Genomic DNA, 10,239 nt, shown 5'->3' with positions numbered 1-10,239 from the left:
TATTTGGTCGTGGGCATGCACTCTACATGGAGCTGCTTCTAGCTCCAAAAATGACCAAAAATAAATAAAATAACTACATTTGATATTTTCAGTAATGGTTTATGACCATTGAAGTAATTCAATAAAAACTGATTGTAAGTATTAAAAAGGCCATACATCCTCAAAATCTCACACTTTGTATCTTGCCAGAGTAACACACATCGGTGTTTTGCAACATTTAATTCCATTCATTGTGTGTGAATGTGTTTTAATTACTGTATGTATTTATTTCTTTTTAACAGAGCAAGGTATCATGTACTCGGTACAATGCCAGGGGATTGCTGAGGCCTTTGTAATATGTCAAAGCTTGAAATGTATCAGAGTAGGAGACTGTGAGAGCTCTCCAGGAATTGCAGCTTGGCAAAAACTCAGTACTAAAGAGCTGTGCATCTGCCAGGCCTTTGAAAAGCAACCTAGAGTGAACTGTCAGCACTGACAGGTTGTATATCATGGGCTCAGTCTTGCCTCAGTCTCAGCTGCTAACTTGACCCTCTCTGTGGGTGACCCTCCAACAGCTGCAGCTGTTTCTGTGTGCCTGTGTGTGGGTATTTGGAACAGAATTCCTGCCAAAAGAGGGGCATATTAAGCCAATAATCCCTTTGTGTTTGTAAAAAAGAAACACTATCTGAGACTGCATTATTCCCATCACTACTAATGAACTCAGAATATTTGTCACTTATATTCATTGTTATTTCTATTTGACTGATGTACTGAGAAGAGCTATTGTGTTCCAGGACAGTACATTGTGCACAAATCTCCATGACCCCCTTAGTCAAAATAATGTGTTTATTTTTTATTTATGGTATACATTTGCACTCAGATGATGCAGCAGATAAGTGGCTAAATAGAATCGATTTCCAAATTTTGAGGTTTGGACTCAAAACTTGGTCTTGCATATTATGATCCAAAAATATAAGCGGACGGATGTAACTCCCTGGAGTCTATGTTTTACCCACTGAAATACTAATTATAGCCAGACAATCACACCTCCACTGTACATTCCTGGGGTCCTGCATGTGAATATAAAACTATTTCAACTGGGAGGCTTGAAATGAGACCTAAAATGTTAGCCCAAATTTTAACAGCTTTATAAACACATCAGAACATTTTATCACATTGACCAAGATTGAATTTAAAATTTTTTTTTGAAAGTACATTGTTTTGTTTTTAAAACAGTCAAAACTGAATAATTGGACAAGTAAAACAGCTAACACCTTCTATTAACCTGACTTTTAATTAATCAATTGGTGTTAGAAATAGCTCATATTAATAGCTAAAACCCTACCAAATTATGTTTAATGCATTGAAATGAATTAGTTTCACTGAAAAAAGATGAATCATTTAATCAAGACAGAAAGGTCAAATTTTGGCAATTGAACACATTTACTGCAAATACAAAAATATGTCAACAATTTAAGTAGTGGTGCTGTGAGATCCAAATTTAATATCTTGTATGACTTCTATGAGCTTGAAGGACTGCATATATGCGGTTTGGCAAAGATTCATATAATTTATTGATGAAGTAATCAGGAATAGCAAAGAAAGCAGTCTTGCATGCCTCCAAGAGTTCATCAATATTCATAGGTGTCATCGTCGATGCTTCCTCTTTCATCCGACCCTACACATGCTTAATGATGTTCATGTCTGGTGACTGGGCTGGCCAATCATGGAGCATCTTGATTTTCACCTTGAGGAACTTTGATATGGAGATGGAAGTATGTGATGGTGCACCATCCTGCTGCAGAACTTGCCCTCTTTTATGGTTGGGAATATAAAAGGTAGCTAAGATTACTTGGTATTTCAGACTATGCATGTAGCCTTCCACCCTGCAGATCTCTCGCATACTGGATATAACCCCAGACCACGATTTTTCCACCACCAAACTTCACTGTTTTCTGGGTGAATCTTGGATCCATGTGGGCTCCAGTAGGTCTCCTGGAATATTTGCAGCGACTGTGGTGTAATTCAACAGAAGATTCATCTGAAAATCCACCTTATGTCACTTTTTCAGCGTCCATCATTTTAGCAGTCAAAATTGTCTTTTGTTTAGTGCTGGCTTATGGTCACTGACATGGAGACCATTTTGAGACAGAATCCAACAAACTGTTCTGGTTGACACAGGGACTTCAGGTGACCAGGTCTCGTGGAGCTCTTCTGCAGTGGAAAATGGGCTGGCCTTGGATTTTCGAGCCAACAAACAGTCCTCTTGAACAGTTGTCTTGTGGGGTCTGCCTGACCTGGGCCTGTCAAAAATGTCTCCAGTCTCTTCAAATCTTTTTTTATCCTTTGTACTTGACGCTTAGACACATTGAAGGCGTCTGCCACATCAGCAGTGGATCTGGTCTTCAGCCTCTGGATAATCAACACTTTAGTCTCAGGGTGAATCTTAGGTATGTTTGCAGAGGTCTAGTTGCAGTTGATGTGAAGGTCTAGTGTAACGGGCTTCTTTTTATACACACCTGAGACCTAATTGATCCATTATTAGTCACAGGTGAAATACACTTATGTATTTGCAAAAATTGACTCAATGGGTATAGGTATCAATACTTTTTGACAGTTTTATTTTGCACTGAAACATTATTACAAAAGCTGTTGGGAATAAAACGAGCCATTTCTTGAAAAAAAAAAATTGATTAGAAATATATTTCAGCAGCACTTTTGTCAGGGACTGTACATTTAAGGCATTAAGGCATTTTGTCTTAAAGATGCAAGGAGGATGCCACCAGCGCCCTTATCCCTGGTCAAACTTGGCTTCATCTTCCGCAGGGTCCCGACGTGCCTGATGGGTTTTCGGGGCGATCGAGGACGCCTGCCCCACAGTCCCATGTCTGGTGCCGTTGAAGATGAGAAGCGGCCATTCAGCGGGGCGAGACGGAAACTGACTGGAGTGGCGGGCGCCTGCGGACAGCAGACGAGGAGCCAGCACCACACTGGCCTGAAGCCGTCTTTGCAGGACTACCACCGCTCGTCCATCGTGAATTTGGCGGGCATGCCGGGTGTCCTAGGAGGGAGGGTACTGTCATGATCCAGTCCGGAAGGGGTTGTTTCACGTTTGTCATGTGTAATGTTGTTTTCACCTGTGTTTAATTGTATAAAGCTGTGACGTCGCGAGAATGTGTCCTTCTTCCTCGTCATCTTGTCATCATCTCCGATCACTGGCCTCGCCATGCCAAAAACACAAATCAATGTAACAATTTGTCACCGAAGGCCTCTGCAATGGAACTCTCTGACTTTCCACTTCTCCAGCAGTTTCTTTTTTGTATCCAATAAAACTATGACCCTGTATTGACTATAGGGGTCGAAACAAGCCATAAAAATATGTGCTTTCCTTCCTCTTACTAACACCGCACTCGACAACCTCTCTGGTGTCTTTTCCAAATTAGATCTCTAGTCCACATATACAAAGATGGCGCCACGTATGGAAGCCTTGGTACTGTGTTCTCTCTCACTTTTTTTTTTGTCATGTTGATTTTCTGCATCTTTGGTTACTCAGACCACACTCATGAGACAGCCATCTCGAAACAGTTTTTACTAGTGCTGCACGATTAATCTAATAGCAATCGTAATCGCGATGTCAGTCTGTGCGATTACATGAACGCAAAAAGCTGTGATTTAAATGTGACGTGTTTGGTCACATGACTTTCGATTCAGTTCAAAGGAGACCTCAGATTCGTGACTCGCATAGACATATGGGTACACGTACGTCAATGTCGCTGCTAGGGCTGCAACAACGAATCGATTGAATCGATAAAAATCGATTACTAAAAGAGTTGGCAACCAATTTCCTAATCGATTCGTTGTGTCGCGTGACGCGGAGAAATTTGATTATAAAAAAAAAAAATGTATTTGAGCGCGGCGCGGAGTGAACACACTCGGTCTCTCTCACGCACAGACGCAAGCAGAGTTTGGCGCCTCATAGACAGCGCGGAGCAAAAAAAAAAAAACGAGCGGAGGTAGAGGACAGATACATGGCGGAGGCAGAGAAATCTGCGCAAAAATATGCAAAAGCGACATGGCACGTCACGGGAGCACCACGGCAATGATCCAGCTCCTGAAACACGTGTTTGATGAGGAGCAAGGGAGTTCAGCAGCAGGGGAAGTCACTACAAAATCCCACTTTAGTTCCGTTTTGAAGTGAGGATCCACAGGCATGACAAGTTAGCGTTAGCGCGTTAATAACAGTAGTACAGCAGGGGTGCTATAGTTACTTTGCATTAATAGACTAAAGACATGTTTTTATTCACTAGCCGTTTTTGGACCAGTATTTTTTCTATCTGTTGTCATGTATAGATACACTGCAAAAAAAGCTTTTCTTACCTAGTAATTTTGTCTCGTTTCCAGTCCAAATATCTAAAAAATCTTAAATCAAGATTACTAGACAAGAAAAATTCCATGAGAAAATTAAGTGATGCTTAAAACTTCTGTTTGAGATCATATCTCATTAAGATTAGTTTTCTTACCCCATTGGCAGATAATTTAGCTTGTTTTAAACAATCACTTAATTTTGAGATGTTTTTTCAGAAAACAAGACAATTTCTTCTGCTATTTTCATGTGTCTAGTGAAGGTATCTTGATTTAAGATTTTTTAGATATTTGGACTGAAAACAGGAAAAGTTTAGAAAAGCATTTTTTGCAGTGTATATTCTGTGCTTTGTCCCATATAGGTTATTATTGACAAATATATTTGTGTGTGTTGTACTTTTTAATTTAATTTTAAAGTTATTTTATAGCACTTGGTCATCTTAAGATGTGTTTAAATGTGGTGTATAAAGGAACCTTGCACTTACTACATTGATGGTAATAATTTAATGAATAAGCTTCAAGTGAGTTTGAGAGAGATAGATAGAGTGTGTGTATGTGTGAGAGTTTGTGAGTGTGTGCGTCTGCGAGTGTGTGCACCTGCAGTGTAGTGTAGAGAACAAGTTCTGACATTCAAACAAATCCTGTTAAATTTTCTAATTTGTATTGTTCTTATTTTTTTTATCAATGATTTATTGTTCTGGCAGCTCAGGTGGCACTTTATTAAAAAAAAAAAGTCTATATTTGGCAGAAGTAAAGCATACATGTGTATGTTTTTTGTGTTAGTCCATTTTTATTTTATTTTATTATTATTATAACAGCTCAAGGATCAACATGTTTGTGCACTTTCTAAAAATGTTGGTTCTGTTTTTGAATAAAGGGTTGGAAATGAATGCTTTTCTGTTTTTTTTATCCGATTCTACGATTAATCAAAAAAAGAATCGACAGATTAATCGAATATTAAAATAATCGTTAGTTGCAGCCCTAGTCGCCGCCATATTGCGATAGGCTCTGCTGTGGAGTGAAGCATATACATGTCTATGGAGTGAAGTGCATATAAATGCCTCACTCTTGTGCTGCTTGGGGCTGTACAAACCGCTGTACGCTCCAAACCATAGGTAAGGCTGGACAATTGTTTTGAATATATTTGGCCATTATAAAATCCTAGCGAAACTATGCATTCCTGTGTTCAAGTCAGCCTCCAAACAACGTTTTGGCTAAACGTAGGCATTAACTATTTAGACTGTTCTTAGCTGTTTAGTTAACTTTTTTCAAACTTTGAAGGTTTCCTAAAGAAATTCACCTCAGTTTACAAATGTTAACCTTAGCTAAGCTAGCAAAGCTATGCATCCCTGTGTTCAAGTCAGCCTCCAAACAACATTTTGGTTAAACGTAAGAACTATAATACAGGATTTTATAATGGCCAAATATAATCAAAACAGTTGTTTAGCCTTACCAGGGTTTGTCGTTCGACAGTAATGTTTTTTTAAGTAAATACTTTTTTGTGATTATTTAATTTAGTAGAATATTGTATTTTGAAAGCACTGGGCATTTCAAGTTTTTATAAGTAGTTTGTATGTTTCACTTTGAAATTAAACATTTCACTATTAGTAATTTGTTTGCGACTTTTCATTGATATACAAGCAAGTGCCCTTTATCATATCGCATATCGCAATTTTGATTTCAATAATTGCAATATGTATTTTTCCCCAAATCACGCAGCCCTAGTTTTTACCCATTTCTCATAAACCTGGAAAGCTTTTTGGAAATCCTAGTTGGAGGAGCAGTAGCTCTAAATGGGACTTGGCAGAGATGCAGATGAGGAATGTGTGCAGACATGCTGGTGAAACAACGTCAGTGGGGATTCCGCCTTGGGTGCCTGTTCATCCACTTGCCAACCTCCGCTCCCTTCCAAACAAAGTCAAGGAGTTGCTGCTTCTTAACCAGAACAACAATAACTTTGCATGTTCTGTTGCCTTTTGGTTTACTGAAACTTGGCTCGGTAAATGCACCCCCATAGGGCTTTCAGCTCCACTGCGCAGACCGTGTAATGGCGTTTTCATGAAAATCGAAGGGTGGTGAAGTGTGCTTCTCTATTATCAAAGGTTAGTGTCAAAGTGTTGCAGAAATTCTGCAGCCCAAACCTGAAAACTTTTTTGATTGACTGCAAAACATCCTGGTTGGAGTTTACATTCCTCCACAGGCCAACACACTGGCCGACCAGGTCATCACCATAGAAAGAAAAAATTTCAATCCCTTTATTATTGTTATTGGGGATTTTAACAGAGTGAAACTAAACCACAGACTTCCTAAATACATACAGCATATCGACTGTCCCACCAAAGACAATATGAAAGTGAGTGAAAGTCACTGTGATACACTGCAACACAACGCACAGTAAAATGTGTCCTCTGCTTTTAACCCATCACCCTTGGTAAGCAGTGGGCAGCCATGAGAGGCACCCGTGGAGCAGTATGTGGCAATGGTTATTTGCTCAGTGGCACCTCGGCAGATCGTGATTTGAACCGGCAACCTTCTGATTACGGGGCCGCTTCCTTAACCTCTAGACGACCATCTTTTTCGTTTAAAGGCAACAGTTTAAACGTGGTAAGACTTTAGTCAAAACTGATGGATGGATGGAATCAAGATTCCTTCAACGTTCAAACGACAGCTCAAGACCTTCCTCTTTAAAGAATATTTAAATTAAATTGTAATTTTCTTGTTGTCGAACTTTGTGTACAGAATCTACAACAGAGTGAATTAAATAGATGTATTCATAGTTGGGGTCCTAGTGAACCGGAATTGATCTCTTCATCGATGGTAACTTGAAAGCACGTTGTAAGTGGCTCTGGATAAGGGCGTCTACGAAATGCCATAAATGTAAATGTAAATGTAAGATGGCTGCACACTAGGGCGCAGCAGCCACACCGGGTCCTGACTATAGTGCACTTTTTATAGTATATTTGTGTTTGGTGTTGTGTTATGACCATCAGAACCACAGAAAAACTCCACTACAATTGTCTACAACTTCTCAAACCTTGAAAATCACCATCTAATCAAGTCTGATGAATACACGTTGAAGAGACATGCGACATACTCCAAGTGAGCGGACCATGGCACCATGACCACGTGGCCACCCGGAGGTTCGTGCATGTGAATTGGGATCCATGCTAGGCTAGAAGCTAACCATAGCCATCCATCACTGCTCCTCTCCAATGTGTGATCTTTGGACAATAAACTGGACTGCCTAAGACTAGTTCTTACCTCCCACAAAGAGATACTGAAACTTCACCAAAAACTTAGCTGCATGATGGCATCGCGGACTCCGTTATCCAGCTGAACACTCTGACCTGCTTCCGCACCAACAGATTCCTGCTCATCGGGTAAGATATGCGGCGGTGGCCTGTGTGTCTACATCAATAACAGTTGGTGCAGGAATGCTGTCTGTGTGAACTGTTTGGAGCTGGTAAAGGTTTTACAGTCAGATGCAGATCATTCTACATCCCGAGAGAGTTCACTGCTGTGATCAACACTGCAAAATGCATCGTGCCTAGTGCTAGCAACAATGCTAAAACTAGTAGTGCACTCAGTGAACTCTAGATCACCATCAGCAACCTAGTCTACCCGGATGGTTTATTCATCAGTACTGCCAGCATGTTAGACATTGTTTACACAAACATCCAGTGTGATTATAAGGCTACACCCATCCCCCACCTCGGACAATCAGACCATATCTCCATACTTCTCACCCCAGCCTACAGACCCATCATCAAGCAGTTCAGACCAGCCATCAGATAGGTGAGAACGTGGCCCCAGGGGGTCATCTCCGCCCTCCAGAACTGTTGATGTAGACACACATCACCGGCTTCCCGACAGACAGGAAGCAGCAAGTAAGGCTGGGGCAGAAACAGTCCCTCAATACTGGTGCCATCTCAAGAATGTGTCCTGTCTCCACTCTTCTTCTCCCCCTACACCAATGACAGCACCTCCAGAAATTAAACTCATCGCCATCATTGGACTCATTCAGGATTGTGACAAATCTTTATACCGATAGGAAGTTTAGTGTCTGGTACTATCGTGCAGTCAATACAACAAGCTGAAAACAATCAAGACTATGGAGATGACAATGGACTTCAGGAGACATCCCTCAACACGGCTCCTCCTCACCATATCACCATATCCTCACCATGTTCAAGTACCATGATCTCCCAGGGCCTCAAGTGAGAGATCAACATCGAAGAAGACCCAACAGAGGATGTACTTCCTTAGGCAACTGAAGAAGTATGGACTTCCACAGGAGCTGCTGACCTTGAGTCCATCCTGTGCTCCTCCATCATAGTCTGGTATGGTCAGGACAGGAACAGACCGCAACTGACCCTACAGACAACAGAAAAGATCATTAATGATGGGACACTGTGGAGACAGGAGGATGTAGACGTGTTTTCCTGCAGCTCCTCAGAAGGGTGACTGTCACAATGTCGCTACTGCCCTGCTGTGTCTTCCCCTTGGAGGACCCGGTCCCTTGAGCTGGCTCCCCGGCGTGGTCCCGCATAGCGGCCCCGGACCCTCGGGCTGGCTCCCTGGCGTGGTCCCACCTGGCGGCCCCGGACCCTCCAACCTGCACACATAATTCAGGGCCGATCCTTCCAGGTACGTGCAGGCCCTGTCTCCGCACGTCCCCTTTGATGCCTCTTGTGTCGTTCCCTGTCCAACGAAGGGAGGAGGTCCCGGAGCATCCAGCAACCACATATGGCACCCTCTCGCTGCACATCCCCTCTGGCATAGTGTCCAGATTTTCTCCCTGCACTGCACTGGGAGGTGGTCCCGGAGCCTCCCAGTGCACACCCCTGTCTGGTGCCTTCTGGGATCATGCAGCCCCTCTCGCTGCATGTCCCCACTGCCATAGCGGCCAGCTTCTCTCCCTGCACCGTGCAGGGAGGAGGACCCAAAACCTCCGGCGACCGTTCACGGCCTTTGCCAGACAATCTGGATCTAACAGGCCCTCTTCCTAACTGTCCCAGTTACAAACATCTTTGCCTCTTTCTCACAACTGCTTAATTAATATTCTCTTCCTCTGCAACATTTCTTTAGAAACTTACAGGTGTGTTGCATTCCTGATCATACTTTTGTCATACTTTTCTCAATCTACCCACAGACTCTGTTTCAGATAACTTTCTTAAAGCAACTCAATCTCTGAAAGGTTTGATTTCTTATAATAAAAATTTTAATTTAGATGCTGATTCATTAACCTCTCTGAAGACATTTTGGGAGGAGGATTTGGGACAGGAAATTCCTGAGGAGATTTGGGAGGAGGTTTTTCTGTGAGTGCATGATCATCTGTTTGCGCTAGACTTGGCCTCATACAATTTAAGATGTCTGATGTGGACTGATGTCTGCATTCCTCTGCCAATATCATTCAAATGTAATGTGAATTCTTCCCCTGTTGCCCTGCTGTTGACCTCTTGTGCTGGTACCTAGTTCAATAGATGCTAGCTGAATAAAAGGCTTCTCTGAGCTACTTCGCTGTGTCAAGTGTCTCTTCTCTCCCCATCACGGAGCCCGTCGCTACAATATGTTTGTTGTGGAGGTGATTGTAGGCTGTGTTTTTTTTCTTTCCATTGGTTTCTTCTTTTTCTTGTGTGTGTGCTTGGCTATGTATTTATGCACTGTATGACTACATATGATTTTTTTAGTATATATTTTTTCCCTTTTTTGGTTTTCTCTTTATTGGGGTCTAGATGGGGGATTGTTTGAGCTGTTTTTGTAACCTTTTGAGAATATTGTTATTGCTCATAGTCTAATCCCAATAAACAAATGTATAAAAAAAACATTGATGTGCCCCGGCCTTCCATCCAGGACCTGTTCTTCCTGAACCAGGAAAGGGGCAGGGAAGATCATCAC

The sequence above is a fragment of the Denticeps clupeoides genome, chromosome 2 (assembly GCF_900700375.1).
Source record: "Denticeps clupeoides chromosome 2, fDenClu1.1, whole genome shotgun sequence".
Lineage (NCBI taxonomy): Eukaryota > Metazoa > Chordata > Actinopteri > Clupeiformes > Denticipitidae > Denticeps > Denticeps clupeoides.
The sequence above is the reverse complement of the archived record's forward strand: the minus strand, read 5'-3'. Positions refer to the sequence as shown.